The sequence below is a fragment of the Notechis scutatus genome, chromosome 2 (genome assembly GCF_049901735.1).
Source record: "Notechis scutatus isolate UNSWTSFEM ecotype Mainland chromosome 2, rNotScu1.2, whole genome shotgun sequence".
NCBI lineage: Eukaryota > Metazoa > Chordata > Lepidosauria > Squamata > Elapidae > Notechis > Notechis scutatus.
In genome coordinates this window covers 83042148-83063175 of record NC_142010.1, presented here as the reverse complement: position 1 = coordinate 83063175, position 21028 = coordinate 83042148, and the positions used below count along the sequence as shown (strand labels likewise).

The 21028-nt window shown below is 37.9% G+C and overlaps 1 protein-coding gene across 3 annotated transcripts in view; it reads right to left on the bottom strand.

Moving 5' to 3' along the window:
* FSTL4 (follistatin like 4) overlaps nucleotides 1–19442 on the bottom strand; it is a 491438-nt gene extending 471996 nt beyond the window's left edge. For 2 of the 3 annotated variants that reach the window (XM_087955317.1, XM_087955319.1), the window contains exon 1: nucleotides 19063–19442. The gene's annotated coding sequence lies outside the window, so the exon portion shown is untranslated. Of the gene's footprint in view, nucleotides 1–18597; nucleotides 18671–19062 lie in introns of those variants that run through there. The other variant, XM_087955318.1, reaches the window with a different exon arrangement.
* Nucleotides 19443–21028: the final 1586 nt, after the last annotated feature.

Below are 21028 nucleotides of genomic sequence, written 5' to 3'. Positions count from 1 at the left end.
AGAAAACATGTATGTATGTATGTATGTATGTATGTATGTATGTATGTATGTATGTATGTCATTCAGCTTTGTTCGGGTATTTTCCCACGTCATTGTAGTTGTGCTTTTAAAGTTGTAGCAACGTTTCGGCAGAATCTCATCTGCCATCATCAGGCTTCTGTATTGTGTTCGTCTGTGAGTCAGACTTTTTACAGTTGTTTCAGTTTTAAATTTGGGGCTAGCCTACTGCTGTGCCAGAATGGTTTTTTCTTCATCCTGATTGGTTGGGAGTCTTGGTCTGTGTTTATTGGTCTTGGAGTTTGCTGTGTTCTGCTTGATTGGTGTTTCTAATATCTTCTGTCTGTTTTGTGGCTTTTTTTGTCTTGATTGGCTGGCAACATTGTGGTCCTGTATTGGAAGCCTTTAGTGCAGCTTGGCTCCGAGTAAATGGATGGCTATCATTTATTAGGAAGCTAGGTTTCATCTGGGTGCCTGGTTGGGGTGTGTTTGAGCTGGAAGTATCAGGGGGGATCTGTTTGTGCCCAGGTGTTTGCCTGGCTTGTGGTGTGGAGATTTTTTTGTTTGTGAGTGCAGGCTTCCAAATAATTGACAGTCTGGTGGAATCATCTCTTCTATTCATGCTTTCAGGTCTTTTTTTCAATCTCTATGGCTTCTCTGATAATTCTGTGGCTGGGGTTTTCTATAGTGGCTAGGGTTTTGGTGCCATTGAAGTTGATGCTATGATCTGTTGCTTTCATGTGTTGGACTAGTGAGGAAGTGTGTTCCAGCTTTTTTACTGCATTTTTGTGTTCATCCAGGTGGGTACTTATTCTTCTATTGGTCTGTCCAATGTATGTGGCAGGGCATGATGCACAGGGGACTTCACATATGCCTTGGTTTTCCAGGTCAATTTTATCTTTGGGGTTTTTAAGGATGGCTGCTATTTTTCTGTCTGTTTTGAAGGCAGTCTTGATGTGATGCCTGTGTAGTATCTTACTGATTTTGTTTGTAGTACCTCTTATATAGGGCAGGACAGCTGTTCCATAGGTCTGTTCATCTTCTATGTCTCCATTATGTCTCAGTGTGTTTTTGTGGATCAAGCCAGTGAGTTTGCTTTTGTGGAAGCCGTTAGCTGTCAGTACTTTAGTCAGGGTGCATAGTTCAGTCTTTATGTGTGTCTTGTCTGCCAGGCGTTTGGTTCTGGTGATTAGTGTTTTGGCCACGGAGTTTATCTGTGCTGGGTGGTGGTGGGATTGGGCGTTGAGGTAGCGGTTGGTGTGTGTTTTCTTCTGGTATATGGTGTGTCCTAGTGTGCCATCTGTTTTTTTGTAGATCAGTACATCTAGGAATGGTAGTTGTTTTGTTTGTTTCCATTTCCATGGTGAACTTGATTTTGGGGTATGCGCTGTTTAGGTGTGTTAGTAAATTGTTTAGGTTTTCTTTTCCATGAGGCCAAATCACAAATGTGTCATTGATGTATCTTAACCATAGTTTGGGTTTGTGGGTGGCATTAGCTAGGGCTCTGGATTCGAATTTTTCCATGAACAGGTTTGCAATGATGGGTGACAGTGGTGATCCCATAGGGGCTCCTTCAATTTGCTTGTATCTTTGTCCTTTGTATATGAAATATGTGTTGGTTAAGCAGTGTTCTGCTAGTTCCATGAGGTGTTTAGCTAGTTGGTATTTATTTTTGATGATTTCAAGAGTTTCTTTTATCAGGACTTGAGTGAATAGTGAAACCACGTCGAAACTTACAAGCAGATCTTCTTGTTCCATGTGTAGATCTTTGATCATTTCCAAGAAGTGGTATGAGTTTTGTACATGTGAAGCTACTGCTTCAGCATGGGGCTGTAGCTGCTTTGCTAAGTGTTTAGCTAGGTTTTGTAGTGGTGCTCCTCTGGAGCTGACTATGGGTCTGAGAGGAATGCCTTCTTTGTGTATATTTGAGAGGCCGTATAGTTTGGGGCATCTTCCAGGATAAAGAAAAAAACCATTCTGGCACAGCATAGGCTAGCACCAAATTTAAAACAGAAAAGGCTGTCAAAGTCTGACTCACAGATGAACACTATACAGAAGCCTGATAATGGCAGATGAGATTCTGCCAAAACGTTGCTACAACTTTAAAAGCACAACTATAATGACGTGGGAAAATACCTGAACAAAGCTGCATACCATACATATAAATACACATATATATATATATATATATATATATATATATATATATATATATATATATATATATATATATATATATATATATATATATATATATATATATGTTTTCTTAAGTTTTCGCGGTACCCACATGTATGGTGTTCGGCTTGGTTCGGGTATTTTCCACGTCATTGTAGTTCTTTTAAAGTTGTAGCGTTTCAGCAGAATCTCATCTGCCATCAGAAGCCTGATGATGGCAGATAAGATTCTGCTGAAACGTTGCTACAACTTTAAAAGAACTACAATGACGTGGGAAAATACCCGAACAAGCCGAACACATATATATATATATATATATATATATATATATATATATATATATATATATATATATATATATATATATATATATATATATATATATATATATAAAATTGGAAGCATTTTGGCGACGTTTGGAGTAATGTAAATAAAAGAAAAAACAGCTGCAAGCTCACATTACTCCAAGAAGCACAAAGCCGAAGACACAAGCCTGAAGATGACGAATGAGATTTCGTCAAAACATCGCCAAAATATTTCCAATTTTACGCGGGAGAAAACCCGAATAACCAAAGATCCACATACAAATACCCGCGAAAACCTCAGAAAATATATGTGTGTGTGTGTGTGTGTGTGTGTGTGTGTGTGTGTGTGTAAGTCTCCTTTTATCACTATTTTTCTTACAATCATTTCACTGAGAGAAAACATGAACACTGAAGAACAAGTGGTATATATCATAATCACATGTTACAGGCACATACATTTGGTGTTTTAAAAAATAATTAATTTTTGCATATTTAGAATGCATAAAGCTTGAGGTAATTTGGATACTAATGCTTTTTTGAGGCATGAAGTAAAGTATTCAACTGTCAACGTTTCAAACTGTGAGAATGTTCTACAAGACCGAAATTCAAATGCTTTATTAACAGGTTGAATCTTTTAAATAACATCTGTTGAAATAATCACACTGTCAGTAATACGTAAGATCAGAATGACATTTTCCATCATCACCTTCCTCCAGAATCATCACTCTGTTTTTGAAAATCACCTTATAGTTATGTATTCATTTTTCACCGTAATTTCTTACCACCTTGGAAATGTTATGGAAACCTATGATATCAATATTGAAGAATAAAGAAATAATGATCTCTAGAACCCAATCCATAAAAAACAATCAGAAATTTAATCTCAGAACAGTAGGCAGGTTCCAGTTCCTTGGTTTCCGATAGGACTGTGTATTGTACTTGGAAGAAATTTACAGAATTGGGATAGGCATTTTTCTAAGAAGTAACTACATTTTTGGTTGGAGTGATGAATGTTTTAGGGGTCATTGAACTGCTAGTCTAATGAACAGAGATTCATTCTGTTTCAAAGGTCATTTTTAATACTTAATCATTTGTGTCAGAAGGACTATTGTTTCATTATAGTCACTCAAAAACATAAAAGTCTTGATTTATTTTCTTATTTTTACTGAACGTAGACTCAGCTAATGTCTTTTGCTTACCAGCCTGAAAGATCTGAGTTATTCTGCTTACCTGGCTATAATGCTGGAGAGCACAATTTGAAGAGGAATTTTAAAAACCCACTCCCAAACCCAAATAAACACAAGCATCTAACTTTTTAAAACTCTTCCGAGTTACAGATGCATGCATGCCTCCGTTGTACCATATTTATCGGCGTATAACACGCACAGGCGTATAACACGCATCTTCATTTTAAGAGGGAAATTTCAGGAAAAAAAATTAAATTTCTAAATAAAAACTTTGAAGCAAAATAAGGGTAGCTCAGAACTTTTTTTTAATTAATATTATTACCACTTATAAGGTAAATCAGTGGTCCCCAACCTTTTTTGTACCAGGGACCGGTTTCAAGCAGAAAATTTTTGCAAGGACCGGGGGGGGGGGGAAGAGAAGAGAAGGAGGCTTCGCTCTCTCGCTGCTCCACCATCCAAGGAAGAAAATGCTTCAAAGAAGCGGGGAGGGGAGCTTTTCCTGTCGCCGCAGCTATTCCGAGCGCCCGTTTCACCCCCACTCCCACCCAGCGCGCGCTTCAATCCACAGTGTCCCATTCTGCCTGCCTGCCTGCCTGCCTTAGTTTCTGGTTGTTTGGGAGCAGCTTCGGCTGAGAATAATAACTATTCGCCTCTTTTACTCAGCCGAAGCTGTTCCGATTCAACCATTAACGAAGGCAGGCAGGCAGGCAGAACGGAGCACTGCGGGCGGGCGGGCGGGCGGACGGGGTGGGGTGGGGAGAAACGGGCGCTTCAGGGAAGCTGCGGCGACAGGAAAGCCCCGCTTCTTTGAAGCAGTTTCTTCCTGTGCTGGTGGAGGAGCGAGAGAGCGACTGAGAGAGCTGACCCAGAGAGAAGGACAGGCTTCGGTTGCTTCCTCCCTCCCCTTCTTTCATTTGTGTCCTTGATCCCCGATCCCAGCAGCATTCACCGAAGGCTTCTTAACATTATATCGGCGTATAACACGCATACATCATTTGCCCCCTATTTTCAGGGGGAAAAAAGTGCGTGTTATACGCCGATAAATACGGTAATTAAAATGACTGTATGGTTAGTCCTCAACTTACAACAGTTCTTTTAGTGACCATTCGAAGTCACAACAGCACTGGAAAAGTGACTTATGACCATTTTTCACACTTACAACCTCCATTTTTCATGCTTACAACCATTTCAACCTTCCCATGTTCACATTGATCAAAATTCAACTGACTCTTATTTATGACAGTTAACATGTCCCAAGGTCATTTAATCACTTTTTGGGACCTTCCAACAAGCAAAGCCAATGGGGAATCCAGATTCACTTAACAACCATGTTACTAACTTTACAAATGCAGTGATTCACTTAACATGAAAAGCCATAAAATGAGGCAAAATTCACTTAACAACTGTCTTGCTTACCCACAGAAATTTTCAGCTCAGTTGTGGTCATTAAGACAAGGACTATTCTTATATTAAAGATCATAACAACATATAAGCATCATGTACGAAGCAGTAATAGACTAAACTGCAAATGGGATTAATTACACTGTTAAACAGGTCAATTTATATACACAAATATTTATACTAATTTATAGAATGGTCAGGCACCTTTCTGAAAATGCATTAGTACATAAGAGAAGATTGCTAATAGTATATTTCACTATTCTTCTCCTAGGTAACTGAACTTTTCTCCCTCCCCACTTCTACTTTTACTATAAACGTTTTAGACAAAAATTCAGTAAGCTATCTGTTATTTTTCTCTTTTAATTTGTCACTTCTGATCAGTTATCTTTTTTTCTCTGTACGGTTTCTAATACACATTTAGCTCTGCAAATGCTAAACACTTATTGCAGCAGCAGCCATGTTCTCTATACAGATAATCCTCAAGTTACTAATGTAATAGAGCCCGCCAATTCTTAACTTGAGGATTCATTAATTGGATCATATTCATTTGCCGTGACTTTCCCCTGCATTGTTAAGTGCACTTGAATTATCTCAGGTGGGGGAGACCAGGGGGCCCAATGCTGGAACAGGCCACGTGCTTCAGACTACTCAAAGCCTCTCTTAACCCACTGAGTTTCCTCATGCTCCCCTGGTGTCCCCACAATTACTTCCCCCATTTATCCTGCTCTACTGGGTCTCCACAGACCTTTGTAAAAGTTTTGTCGCAGAGAATGGAGGCCTGAAGTAGCATGAAATTGTGACCCCAAAAGTTTCAATCCTCTTTGCAAAAGGTTTTGGAGCAGAGGATCTTGCGCCTCTGCAGGCCTCCATTTTCCCCAGCAAAGTCTTTTGATGCAGAGACCGGCAGCCTTTGGGGATGCAATGTCATGCTTCTTCAGATTCAACATGGCTGCCCAGTGTTCCAAAAGCAGATCGGGTGTCCTGCATAGGCAGCCTTGGTGAGTCAGCCAGGCTGAACAGGGCTCTGTCTCTGGTGTTGCTGCTTCGCTATTGGTGCTTCAGGAACAGGCAAAGAAACTGTGATAGAGCAGCTGGAAAGGAAACAGCCCTCCCAAGCTCCATTTTCACTGGCAGAGAGTTGCAGGAGGCTGTTGCAGCTGAAAAACAGAGCTCGGGGAGCCTGTTTTCTATGGCAGAAGCACCGCTGGTTGACCCTGTTTCCAGCACAGCCCCGTGGGCCAGATCTAAGCATACCACAGGCTGGATTCAGCCTGTGGGCCTTTAGTTTGACACCCCTATTTTAGTATATTGCCCTAATATTTAATTTTGTACTAATAGTCCTTTATGCAATATATTTCTATTGTCTTTACCTATAATTTTAATCCCTTTCAGAAAAAAAATATATATTTTCAAAATTTGGCAAGGCTCCCTGAGAAACTTGTTTAGAAAATCAGCTTACAAACATTTAATACTTTAACCAAATTCTGATCAACATTCATAAGTACACCTACAACATAGGCAAGAGTAAATACAGTAAATAACTGCAATTGAATACAAAATCATTTTGCGTTCATTGTTCAAGCATGCATTGATAACTTAAGTACCATTTTTCTTGATTATTTTTTTTAGAAACATCATTGATGTTTACAAGCTATTTATCTCTATTCCTACAAAACCAGCTTGCCCTGACAGATAGTGGTACCGCTGCCCTATGCCAGGTCCATAGATCCTTCAGGTCTCCACAGAGATACAATATTCATACTAAGTAGTTGGATTGCCTGGTCTTTGGGAGATCAATAGTGAGATTATCATAGATTCTGCCCTGATCCTATGAAGATTTCCTCAGCACAACAGTTCAAAAATGGGGATTGCCTTTTAGTGTTTGTAGACATGTTAAGTTTGGAACATGAGGGGTCGGGTTGAGGTGGGGGAATGATTGGAATTTTCCTGGAAGTTGCTGATTAATTGATTGCTGTGACTGTTGTTACTACTTTGATTGAATAACCTCATCTGCTTGCTGTGTGTGGCCTGAATCAGGTAACTGGCTAGGTTGTAGAATGTATCCAGTTCTATTGATTGGTTGGTAACTCATTTATTTGAGTGCCAGGCTTCCAGGAATTCTTTGGCTTTTCTGCTGTTTGTGTGATTTTATTTTATTTTTTGGTGTTTTTATAGTAAATTGTATGACCTGCATGGCATGGGTGGATCGTAAGACATCATTATTTTAGTTCTTTATTTCAGTTATGTGCTACTTAATTTTTTAAAATATAGCTAGTTCCCTGTTTTTCCTAGGTACTTAGCCAATTGCAATCCCAATTGTTAATTATAGAAATAGTGTAAGCTCTGTCTTGGTGAGGCATGCAGTCTTTTGGTTTGCACAGAATTCTTGGGCTACATCTGATCGAAAAAAAATCCATAAGATACATACATAATAGATACATATATTACATAAATATGTAATATATAGTAGTTATCTCTCCCACTGCCAATTTGTAAGTAATCTACATTCCATTATCATTTTAAAATAAATATTATATGGTTTATATCCTGCCTTTCATTCAAGAGAAAAGCATATAAACTGCTTCCTCCTTCTATTTGAAGTAGGTCAGGCTGAGGTGGGAGAAAGTGACTAGTCCGTAGTCTTCCGATGATTGGTGGGGGGGAGGGGGGTTTCTCAAATTTTATTCCACTCCATTAACCATTAGAGTACCTCTACTACTTGTATTAAATTATCCACACTTAATTCGTTATTTCATTCTAAACACTATGCCAGTATAATGTAGTAGTTAAAGTCCTGGGCTAATTCAATCGAAACTCAGGTTAAACTCTGCCCTTAACCACCAAAACTCACCAGATTTCTTTCCACCCTGTTTATTAGACAGGGTTGTTAGATTAAAAATGGGAGGAGAATATGTACTTTGTACTTCTGGAGGAAATGGGAATAATACATGACTTCATTTCATGTATTAATTTTGTATTAAGCTTATACTAAAATGCATGCCCTGGAACCAACTACGTTTCTTCTCTCCTATGCCTAAGATACAATTGCAAGATCCACTCTTTGTAAAATGCTTCTAAGAGGAATATTTTAACAGTCTGATACAGAAGTGAGTTTAGTCTTGATTTTTTTTTTCATAATACAGGAAAACAAGCCGTCAACTATTATTCAAAATTGAGGATTTTGTAAGAAAGATTAAAGGCATTTATTTTTTAAAAAGATATTTTTGATGGTGTTCTGCTATGGAACTAGTATGAGAATCAGTTTCATTTTATTCTATAGGGAAAGTACAAAAAACATGAATAGATGCATAGTGTTAACAAGAGTCAGCTTTTAAAATCATAACACTATAAGCAGTGCCTTGCTAGACCAGACAGATGACCCATCTACTCTACCCATCTCTTCTCATGGTGGCCAACCAACTGCACAAGGAAGCTTATTCGTCTCCCAGCAAATGGCTTTCAGAGTAGTCAAACTGCCATGCATAATTCTGCATACTTCAATCCTGTCCCTTCTCATTCTTCTCTTTTCTAAACTAAAAAGGCCCAAATATTGCAACTTTTCCTCATGGGATTTTAATAATTTTATTAAAAATTAAGATTGCCACAATAAAAAGTATTACAAAAGGAACTAATAAAAAGTACAGAACAGGAAAAATAGAAACAAAAACAAAAAATAAAACAATAAAGTAAAGGGGTAAAAAGCAGTTAACAAGCAATTTCCCAAAGCGATTAGAAAAGGAAATATGTGAAGCCAGTGTCCTTTAGAAAATGCTGGCCATGATTTGAGCAAAAAGATGGCTATTCCCTCAGCTCCCAGAGCATTTAACCCACCAGAAACTGCTGTCTTGCAGTCTTCTCATGACCAGCAACTCTCTGGAGCACTTTCTTTCAAGTCATCTCCTTGTAAAGAGAGGAATTACAAAGAGACTGTCTTCTCTTCATTCTACTACAATCATTGGCTTTGATTATCGCAGAACCATCTTCAGATTATCATTTCTTCCCCAGAAGTCCAGGAAATTGCTCCAGCCCCTTGATGATCTTAATTGCCCTTCTCTGGATCTTATCTAGCTCCACTATATCCCTTAAAAAAAAAGTTCAGGACTGTACACCAGATTCCAGATACAGTTTTACTATTGATTTATATAAGGGAGTTATTGTATCTTTATTTTTAATACTGTTTCTTACTATTTATAATATATCACTGCCCTTTTTTTTTAGCAGATGCGTACTTTTACAAAATAAAAATCAGAATATTTGTTCTCAATTATTTTGAAATAGTGATTTTACAGAATCAATGTAAATAGAACTTAATTTTTTGAAATATAGTAAGTGAAAAATACAATTTGTTAAAAAAAAATAAAGTAGTTTCTGCCCAGAGTCACATTGTGTAAGATTGACAGACATATAAACGTGATTAATAAATAAACAGGAAAGGATATGTCCCACAATAGGTTAAAAATATCCACCATGCATTCCAGTGAATGGGATAGGCATTAAGAGAGTGCATCTGAATTAAAATAGAGGACAGATTTTTTTTTAAAAAAAACGGTGTTGTTGGTATGTTGCCCAATGAAATAAAATATATAGCTCATGCTTTCCTAAAGCAAATTGTGGTTCTTTCATATAGGCATGAAATAGTACTGATGGGGGACTTTAATTGCCTTGATATCTGTTGGAGACACACTGCCAAGGATGATTTTTTCAATAAATTATTGCCCTGACTTGCTGACAATTTTCTTCTTCATGGGTGGAGAAAGATCAGCTATCCCTGACTCTTTCTAACCTGAAACTAATCCATAGGCAAAAATTTCTTATGGGGAAGTGGGAATAGCAGAAAAACTGGGCTGAGGGGTGGGAGGAAGAAAAAAAACCATGTAACACTGGAGTTATTTCAAGATTTTAATACAAAAGCAATGTAGCCAACGCAATATAATCAAACACGTATCTTGGACTTCAAAGAAAGAGAATTTTAGCAAATTCAGAATAAAGAGTTCATGGAAGGAGAAGAGAGAGTTCAAAGTGAAAGAAAGTTTCTTTAAAAAACCCAAAAGCCACAATTGCCAACAGTGAAAAAATAAAAGAAATTGTTAATGGGATTGCAAAAATCTTTTACAAAGACAAAGACAGAGACAGAGACAGAGACAGAGACAGAGAGAGAGAGAGAGAGAGAGAGAGAGAGAGAGAGAGAGACTGTCCAGAGATAGAAAGAGGGACAGTGACCCACAGAAAGTACAGATGAGCATACCAGAATTGTAGGATAGTTCAGCAAAAAGAAAAACAAAAAGGGCTGCTTTAAACAAAATGACCATCAATATATCAGCTGCTTAATGATGCCAAATGCTAACAGATAATAAAGAAAATATAAAAGCATATTCAATTCTTATTTTGGTAGAGATATACAATAAGAATACCTAACCCAGTAATAATATTTATGAAAAAGATTTCAGAATAGTAGCTAATGACACAACAAGCATGAGTCACCAGTGTGATGCAGAAAGAAAAGAAAAGGCATCAAAGGTTCTACATTACCTTATATGGGTAAGACCTTATCTTAATATCATACGCAGCTGTATGGGGTCATACTTTAAAAAGTTTCATTATTTGATATAGTTTTAAGAAGGATGAAGTGGTTGATTGGAATAAGAAACTAAACCCTTTTGCAAGAAACACAAGGAATTGAGGTTTTACAGGTAGTTCTCATCTTACAAACCCAATTGAGCCCAAAATTTATATTGCTAAGTGAGAAATTTGTTTAGTGAGTTTTGCCCCATTTTATGACTTTTCTTGCAACATTTGTTAAGTAAATCCCTGCAGTTGTTAAATTAGTAACGTGGTGGTTAAATAAATCCGGTTTCCACTTTGACTTTGCTGGTCAGAAGATTGCAAAATGGTTGCATGATTCCGGAACACTGCAACCATCATAAATGTGAGCCAGGTGTCAAGCAGCCAAATGTAAAATGTGTGACCATGGGGATGCTGAAATGATCGTAAGTGTGAAAAATGGTCATTTGTCACCCTTTTCAGTGCCGCTGTAACTTTGAATGGTCACTAACTGAAGTGTTGTAGGCCAAGGACTACCTATATTGTGTGTGCGTGTGTGTGTTCATACAAAATAGAGTTTTCTTTTTTAAAAATATTTTTTTAATTTTTACTATATAAAGAAAGAGCAACAGTTTTAATGTCTATATAAACAATGTTTTCAAAGACCTGAAAAGACATTACACAGCAGAAGATGAAGATATGTTTTTGACTTATCCCAAATGCCAGATAGAGATTAAGGGATTTAACTTACAGGCAGGCAAATTCCAGTTAAATATTGGATTGGCAGCAGTCACGGAATAGAAAAGACAGAATGAGGAAAGCAAGCCATTATCATGCCACTGTAATGCAAGCCCACACCCCCTTTCTATCTGCATCATACCTATGCGCCAAAGAGTCAGAGCTTGTGGTGCGACACTGCTAACATTCTGTAGATACTTCTATCTTAGAAGAAACTTATTATCAGTAAAAGCGGTTGGATAAAAGAAACAATTTTCATGCATGATGATACACATTCCTTCACTGGATGCATTTAAATGAAAGGCATGTTATAATGTAGATCCTTACATTGAATTTGATGCCTCAAATATCCCTTCCATGATCTACCATTCTAGTAAATAGTTTCTTTATATTTTTCATAAAAACAGTCAGCCTGTGGCACATTTTCTAAAAGCCATTTTGCTGCAGCAGCTGTATTGCTGGGTAATTTCAAAAATAATTTTACTGCCTGTTGGTTTTATAAAATACCATTAGTTCTGCACTTAATTATCTATATAATCTCAGATTAATCTCTTCAATTTTGATGAGATGCCTTAACTGCACCTAGTCTCAATGTGTTATATTTGAGTACAGAAAAAAAAATTAATAAATTAAGTTTTATCCCCTCTCTGTCCTGAATTATAGCTAAGAATTAAGTGGAAAGATAAACAGTATAAAATCAAGTGAAAAAACCCATATATGTTATTAAAGATAAAGGTTCCCCTTGCACATATGTACTAGTTGTTCCTGACTCTAGGGGACGGTGCTCATCTCCGTTACAAAGAGCCAGCGCTGTCCGAAGAATCTCCGTGGTCATGTGGCTGTCAGGACTAAATGTCGAAGGCGCACAGAACGCTATTACCTTCCCACCAAAGTGGTCCCTATTTTTATACTTGCATTTTTACATGCTTTCGAATTGCTAGGTTGGCAGAATCTGGGACAAGTAACGGGAGCTCACTCCATTAAATGGTGCTAGGGTTCGAACTGCTGAACTTCCGACCTTACTGATCAACAAGCTCAGCATCTTAGCCACTGAGTCACCGCATTATTAAAGAAATATAAATTCACATTTAAATACAAAATTATAAACTTCATGCCATCTGAACTGTAACAGTGAAGTTATTTGAACTGTATTAAATTGTTGAAAAATCATCAGTGGTAGTATGAAAAGGAAAAAAAAAAAAGAGGGAGAGAAAACTTAAAAGGAATTGAGTGAGTTACACTACAGCCAAACCAGACTATAGAGATTAGGAAGGCATATTTCATGCTGGCACAAAAGTACAGTAGATCAGGTGGTGTAACCTTTAATAACTTCTAGCAAACTAAATGGAACAGAAGAAAAAAAAATCCATTTTTCTTTCTTATGACAAATTTTGATTCAGTTGTCCTGTAACAGTCCAATTCATGTTTTCTATTTTACCTATTTAAGAGCAGACTGTTGGTTTCTTGAAACCATGAAAAAAATACTTCAGGGATATGCTAGGAGAACAGAAATACAATAAGCTTTCCCTTCTACAGTATAAGTGTGTTTTCCATTTCAGCTATTATTGTACTTACAAATGGTCAGTAGAACCAGATAACTAGAAGATCACAAATCATGGCTTTGCTTGCCATAGGGAAAGCTTTTGAAGAAATAAAAAAAAACATTTATTTATGCATTCAATGGGAGTTGTATAATTTCTGTGCCAGAACTTATTATAGTTCCTCATAATTTCTTCCTTATAATTTTGCATAATTAAAGTGACCTTGAAGCAATAAAAGCTCCTAATTTTTGCATTTTAACTTTTGCTTTTCTTTTCACTGCCCAAATTTGGGGGTCCATAGAATCTGTTCTAATTATATTAAAACTGTATTACAGAAAAGTTTTGGAATGACTTACTTTAAAAGGTCAAACTAATCTTGCTTTTAAAAACTGCAGCTTTCGTTTAATAAAACTTTCTTCAACACTATGGTATGGATGCCATCATGACAGTTTTGAGCAAACTGTTTTGAATCATTTCATATTTTAAAACTGCTAGAAAAATCACTGGTTACAACTAGTTGGACCAGCAAGAACCTTTATGATCTCCTTAATGGATCAGGACAGATAGCAAAAGACAAAGGAAAAGAAAATATTAGCACAAAAATCCATGATTTGCCTTCCCAGAATTATGAAGAAAAAGCTATAAGCCATACTCAATTTATAATGAAAATAAAATGCTTTCCAAGAACAGAAAATAGAATAGAGATTAGAAAATGAGGTAGTTGAGAGATGTGAATTTCACCATACTGATGCACTCATTTCTGATATATTAGGACTGAGCATCAGATCTAAAACGTAATGCAGCATATTACAAAGAAGTAATGTTTAATCACTTCTAGAAGATACTACATCTGTCTAAAAATAATAATTACATAAAATGATCTCCTATTTGAATCATTTTCTCTGGATGCCCTTTGAATTTAGGGAATGTAATTTATAGGAAGTGTTTTCATGTGCACCATCTGTGAAGCAATCTCTTCTGGCAAGTTTCTTTAGAATACATGTATTATATTTAAAAGTTACAGTAATTATTAATATATTAATGCAGCCAATTTTTTTCCTTTTAAGTTTCATCAGGCTTTTTAGACTATTAATTGACTCAATGTTATTCTCATATGATCTTATCTCATCTGCTCTAATTACAAATGTTAATCTTTGTAATAGTTCTATTAATTATTTACAAAATATGGTGAAAGGGATTTTAGAAGACTTTTTTCAGATGCAGTTTTAAGCAAAATTGACACTTCAAGGCCATAAACTTCAATCAGCTGCTTTCTCACATGAATGTTAGTTATTATCATGATTCATTAAATACATGGCAGTAGAACATAATATGACTATCTTTTCAAGGTATCCATTAAAAAAATAAGCCATGGTATTCCTCTAAAAGGAAGTCCTGCTATCTTTCTGATTTCCCTATGAATACCTGTAAGATTTTAAACAGTATATTCATTACTAAGCATGTCTAAAATGATCAGTGCAAAATAGAAAAAATATGCTAATAGAAGGAAGGCAAGACAAACACTGAAAGGTGTCTATCCTTGCTATTCAACTTGAGATTATGTATGTATGTATGTATGTGTGTGTGTATGTATGTATGTATGTACACACACACACACACACACACACACACACGTACATATATAAAAATATAAAGCAACATTTTCTCCAGAATTTTAAATTCAGCACAGGCGACACCTAGGGGCAAAATAAAGAGAAAATCAGAGCAGCAATTCCAAGGATTTCAGAACTACAAGTGATGGACAGCTCATCTTTGCTATAAAAGTTCCAAGTAACCTAGTAGGACAAGAAACAAGTTTACCATGAATACCAAGATGTCTTACATGACAACACATCAGAGAGATTTCATAGTGACTTGTTATATAATGTCTACCAACATTTTAAAAAGGGGAAAAAGTATATTTCAATATGCTTTTACTTAGAAATAAGTTTCTTCTGAACCCTATGGTATTTAGTCTCTGATACTATAAATCACACAGACTGCATCATTTGAAACTTGGCTCTTACATAATTTTTTAATAATAAAAAGGAGAACTTGAAAGGGAAGTGAGAATTTGAAATATTTTAGAACTTCTCTATACTGCATCAAGTCTTTTGTACTCTGTATAACCTGCAATATTATATAATCACACATTAAAGTCTCTAGATGGTTGCTATAGCTATTTTATACATATATGCCAAACCAAAACCATGAACATGGGTTTCTGTGATAACCATTGGGAAAAATAGTGCAATGTTTTGAATGAATATGATGTGACAGTAAATAATCTAGCTAGGTGACAAAAAAGAAGCAAAAAAGGATTGAGTAATTTGAAAATGCAAGATTAAATTAGACAGGTGAGTCTCTTTCAGAAAAACATTGTTTCAAATATGTAGTTTAGATATAAATTTCTTCAAACAAGCACCTATCAAAGGAATGAATCCAAAATTCATAACTGATGTACTTATGATGAAAGACTGGGATAATTAGTCTGGAGTACAAAAGAGATAAATAATTGTAACTGTAGGACAAATCATTTTTGGGTAGCATCAAGGTTGGCTTCAGGGAAAATGGACATACAAGCAAAAGAAATCAGAATAAAAATAAAACTGAAGGAATGGAATATAAGAAAAATGCAGATTTATCTCCATGAATGAATGAATGGAAATATATGAATTTGATGAATAAGCAGTTGAAGAAAACAAAATGAGTCTTGTTCTTCTATATCAGGGGGTTCCCAACCTGGGGTGCTCACACCCCCTGGGGGTGCGAGACCATATTCCAGGGGGTGCGAGAAAAGTCCAGGTAAATAATAGGATATTGGCTATATGTTGGCATTTTTATTTATTATTTATTTCAGGGGGTGCGAGGTTTGAGTGAAATTTCTTTAGGGGTGCGGGGCGAAAAAAAAGGTTGGGAACCACTGTTCTGTATGATAAATGTAATGAGACTTTTGTATGCAGATATGGAAAGACTTACAGCTTCCTACAAAGGAAAAATGGATGGTGAAGTTAATGGCACTCACTGAGATGGTGAAATTAACTACTTTTATTAAAGGACTTTGACCAGCTTTGTTTTTACTCAGAAACCATTTCGGGACTTTGTGCTAGAAACTGAAAGAAGTGCTTTATTAATTTTTGGATTTGATTATTATAATGGCTTGTGATTACAGAAATACAATGTAATATTGAATTTAGACCAAAAAGTTAATGCATTTTATATTTGTAACTGTACTGAAGAAAGTTGGAAGTTACTCTGTTTTTTTCTTTATTCCTTTGCACTTTCTCCTTCCCCATTTTTCTTTTTCCTTTTCTTCGGTTTTTTAATTTTTGAAAAAATTTAATGAAGTATATTTTAGAAAAGGAAATATATGGAAACCACTAAGAATTTGCAACGCCATGAACTAATCAGAGTTAAAATGGATGAATTGGAGTTATAATGAATGAGATTTTAAGAACAGAAAAATGCATATAATATTTTGGGGAATAAGTACTCGTTTTGGACTGAATGAAAAGAACTAAACAAGAAGCCTCCAGAAGAATAAATGGAATCAAAAACTGCATGAAATAATCCAAAATGAAGCCAACACAACAGGACAGAGTATTTTACAGATTTATATAGACATTATAGCAACATGTCAACAAGTGGAATTAAAACAACTGCTACACATTAGCAACACATTATAGAATATAAGCATTCAAGGGAAAAGAAGGGAACTAAAAGCTACTTGAAAAAAAAATTAAGTAAGGCTACAGGTGTAGATGGTATAATTGGAGACCTGTTAAAAGATGGACCTAACTGGATTATGGAAAAATAAGGATATGAAGATCACATATGTGCCTCATTGGAAGAATATATCCCTTTACAAATGTGTTGCAGATGGCAGAAACTTCAAGGGTAATTGTTCATTAACTGTATCTGGGAAGGCATTTGGCAGAATTCTGATTGAAAAAGACAGTTAAAAAGACAATGAGCCAAAGCTGGGAAGAGCAATGAAACTATACATTGGAAAGAGAATAGGCAGAAAATGGGAGGAATGGCTAAAAAGTCATTGGGAAAATGTCTAAAAATAGGAAAGATGACTCTAGTTGTTAGTTTAGAAAAGATGCATGATGAAAAAGTTTAAGTTACAAAATGTTTTGTGCTAATATTGAATTGAAGGTTAATATAAGAGGACCAGATGGGAAAACCTGCAAGAAAATTAATAGAATACATAGTAAATTAGCAGGAAATTAAAAATGTAAGATGTACCCTTTGCTTATGTAATGTATTTATGAACAAATGTAAAACTAATGTTTGTAACAATGTTAAAGGTGGATTGGTTTGTATATTGAATAAAGTATATATTGAGATTGTTGGCTGAGAATCCAAATGTTTTGCAGTGAATTTCCCATAGGTTATATGATGCAACATGTGATACAACAGGGACAAAGCTTCTGAAATTCATGTCACAGCCAACAATATACAGTATTGACAAGGAAAATAGAGTGAATAAGTGAAAGATAATACATAAATGTCAAAAAACTAGTATTTTATTTAGATAGATGAATTTGTTATACCTTGGTATAATGGTCACCAAAGAGAGAAAACGGAAACATTTTTTAAATAAATGCTGCTAGTTAGAGTCTGTTGCCAAAAAAAAAAAAGGGGGGGGCATTTGTTGTAAGAAGCCAGTATGATTTCATATGCAATAAAACTTATGCTTCTCTTGTTACATGTGAGAATTGGGTATATTAAGAGAAACATACAAGTTGAATGCATTGGGAATGGAATACTTAAATGTGTTTTGTGGTAATCTAGATAAGGTCAAGAATCAATGGAAGTATAAAAAAAATGTGACCTGAACGTACAAAAGATGTATGCCCGAGGATGGAATTGCAAATCAAATATACGAAACTGAGGAGAGCAAGGAGTCGGAGAAAGTTGTGGCTGGATGCAATGGATGGGACCATCAGAAAGTGAGAAAAGTACAGGCTGGGTATAGAAAAGCAGAGCATGGAAATGGTGAAAAGCATAGCTGATTTGCAAAGAAAGAAAAGAGTGGTGGGGTATAGGGACTGCTGCCAGTACAACTAACTACTGGTATATTCACTACATTTTATTTCACGTTTGCATTTTCTTTGGCTCACTGTTTTTTAACTTCCTTTCTCATATTTACATAACTGGGGCGCAATGCGATGGACAGGCATTTATATAAGCTCACAGATCCTACTACCCAAAGGCTCCGGGTTCCCACCGCAGGACAACCTGGGCTGCTTCTGACAATTGGGCGGCCGAGAACCCGCCACGTTAATCGTGGGACAGGAAAAGCTTCCCTTCTCCCACTCCGAGGGAGGTCTCTAACGGAGAGGGCAGGACTGGAAACGAAAAGCGAGCCGAGCATCTCCCCATCCTTCACCCCCACCCCCGGTCGTCCTAAAGGAGAGCATCTCTCTCTTTCTTCTCTCTCTCTCTCTCCTCAAACTAGCGCTCGGCCAAGCCTGCCGCTCCGATTCCTGGAGTCTCTTCCACGGGCCATTGGCAATGCGCAATCGCGGGACTCAAGCTACGCATTCAATTCAAAGTTCTCCAACCAGCCTCCCCCGCCTCCCCAAAGCAAAAGCGCCCAGATAAATGGGTTTCGAAATTGCAGCTCTTCTATACAGCAAGAGACTTTCCGCGCCAGGGGCCTCTTCCTTCTCTCCCTCCCCGATCCAGCTATCCACCTACCTTCCCAGCAAGTGGGAAAGGGAGAGCGAGCTCCCACCGGAGCTTGTGGCTTCTGCTTTTAGGGCCAACTCTTTCCTCCCGCAGCTTGCCCCTCTCTTTTTTGCTCGCTGGATTCCTCCTCTCCCCCCGCCACCTCGCGTGTACACACACACTCACACCTAATCCCCCAACCCGCCGCCCGCTGCATTCCGAGAGCGCAGCTTTAACTGCCTCCTAAGTTGGAAAGTCTCGCGTGCAGAGCTCTTCCCTCCTCCGCAAAAAAAAAGGGGGGACAGGAGAGCAGAGCATCCCCCACCCAGCCACCCAACCCCCCGAATTGCTCCGTTTATGCGGGCGGACGGGGTAGTGGAGATGAGCGCATCACTTAGGTCGTTCCTTCCCCTGGTGGGCGGCGAGGGGGGAGAACAGCAAGCGTGTTTGCTCTCGCCCAGCTTCCTCCCACCAGCGCTAGAGATGAAGGTTTACCTGGAGTAGCCCGAGAACGGCAGGCGCACCTCCAGCGAAAAGAGCCCGGCGCGACTGAAGGGAAGGAGACGTCAGAGTTGGGGGCGCTTTTGCTCTCGAAAGAAAAACGTCCTCGAGGAAAGCAACGCGAAGCCTGCGGGAGCGCTGGGAAGGGCGGCGAGGGGAGATCATGAAGGGGTGGTAGTGGCCTGAATTGAGAGGAGGAGGAGGGGAGAAGGGATGGAAGGGAGGGGGAGAGAGAGAAGGAAGGAAGAAAAGCGAAACAAAAAACAAAAACAAAAAAAAGGCGGAAAAGAAAGACGAGGCAGCGGCAGCTTCAGTCGCAATCCAGGCGCGAAGAGGTGTGTAAATGCTGCTTTGCTGAATTCCTGCCCTATTTCTGCTGTCTGGACCAGCTCTGCGTGACGTCACCGGCGCATTTGCATATTCTACCCAATCGCTGACACCTGTGCGGACATCGGATAAATGCCGAGGGCGAGGGAAAAGGGCGGGAGTCCCAGGCAGATGGGAAGATGGGGAGTCGGGCTCAGTTGGCCAAGGGCAAAGAAGGCGGCGGCGGCGGCCGATAGCTTTCCAAAGGGCCCCAGCTGGAGATTGCGTGACTCGTGGCACCCTGGCTCTGGGCCTTTCCTTGGACGAGCTTGCTTAAACCCCCTCTGCCTCAGAGGTGGATGCTAGTAGGAAAGGCCAGGGAAAGTTTTTTTTATTATTTCTTTACTTCCTGCTCCTCAGCACCTCATCCTAGCTAATGGCAGGCTCCAACCTAAGTACTAATAAGTAAGCAGCTGTAGGGCTCCAACCAAGAGAGAGAGAGAGCAGTGCCAGCTCCCTCAGATGTGGACTGGCTGCCTCTCAGAGACCTAGGGAAGCCAGCTGTTGCTGCATCTCTCCCTTTGTGTTAATAACTGTCCCCTGTGATTTCAATGAGTTTAATGACAGCATAATCAAAATGCATCCTTATTAAACTGGGCTTTACAGTATTTAATAAATCATTGTAGAATGCGATATATTTACAACCCAGTGTCGAGTCCTGGCAACTGTTTGAATTAGTAGTCCCTGGTTTTCTTGATAAATTTTTGAGAAGTGGTTTGCAGTTGTCTCCTTCCTAAAGCTGAAAAAGAACAAACTGGCCCAAGGTCAACCAACTGGCTTTGTGGCTAAGGTAGGACTAGAATTCAACCAGCTTCCAGTTTATAGCCTCGTGCCTTAATCCTAATGCCAAACTGCCTCTCAGAATACACTAAACCTAGTTTAAACACCAATATTATTATTATTATTTGGGGGGGAGGGTGGAACCAAGCAATGGAAGGTTCATTGCTGAAATGTTTAAAAGGAAAGTGATTTTTGGTTGTGTCTTTGAAATAAAAAAAGTTATGGAGACCATTTGAGAGGTCCTTCCTCAGCAATGAAAAGATATCGGAAAGGGGCAATTGCTTTTTCTTGATTGATCAATTGCTTTTTTTCTGGCCAATACAGACTGGACTTGATGGACTCATAATAGCTGAATTATCCAGCAAGAGTAATGTAGTTAAAGTACTGGAAGAGCAAGTTGAAAGCCTCATCTCTCTATGCAGGGTAACCTTGAAGATTAGGGACCCCTGAGAGTGACTGTGAAACTGTTGACAATTGACAGCAACTAAAAGCAAATTTGAAAGACCGAGTCTTGCAAAACAAAAAAAAATTAGGTGGATTGGGCTGAAAGAGAATGACTGGCCCAAAGTCACCCAGTTGGCTTTCATGACTGAGGCATAACTTGAACTCATAGTCTCTTGTTTTCTAGCCTGGTGCATTAAGCATTGGACCAAACTGGCTAAGAAAACTCTCTTCTTGCAGAAGCTTTGGTAAAGATATAAACAGCTTCATATATTTTCTTCATCTAATTCATAAATTGAAAAATACACAAAGATTATAAACCATTTTGTGCATTTTGAAGCAACATTTGTTAGACATAACTTATTAAAAGGCA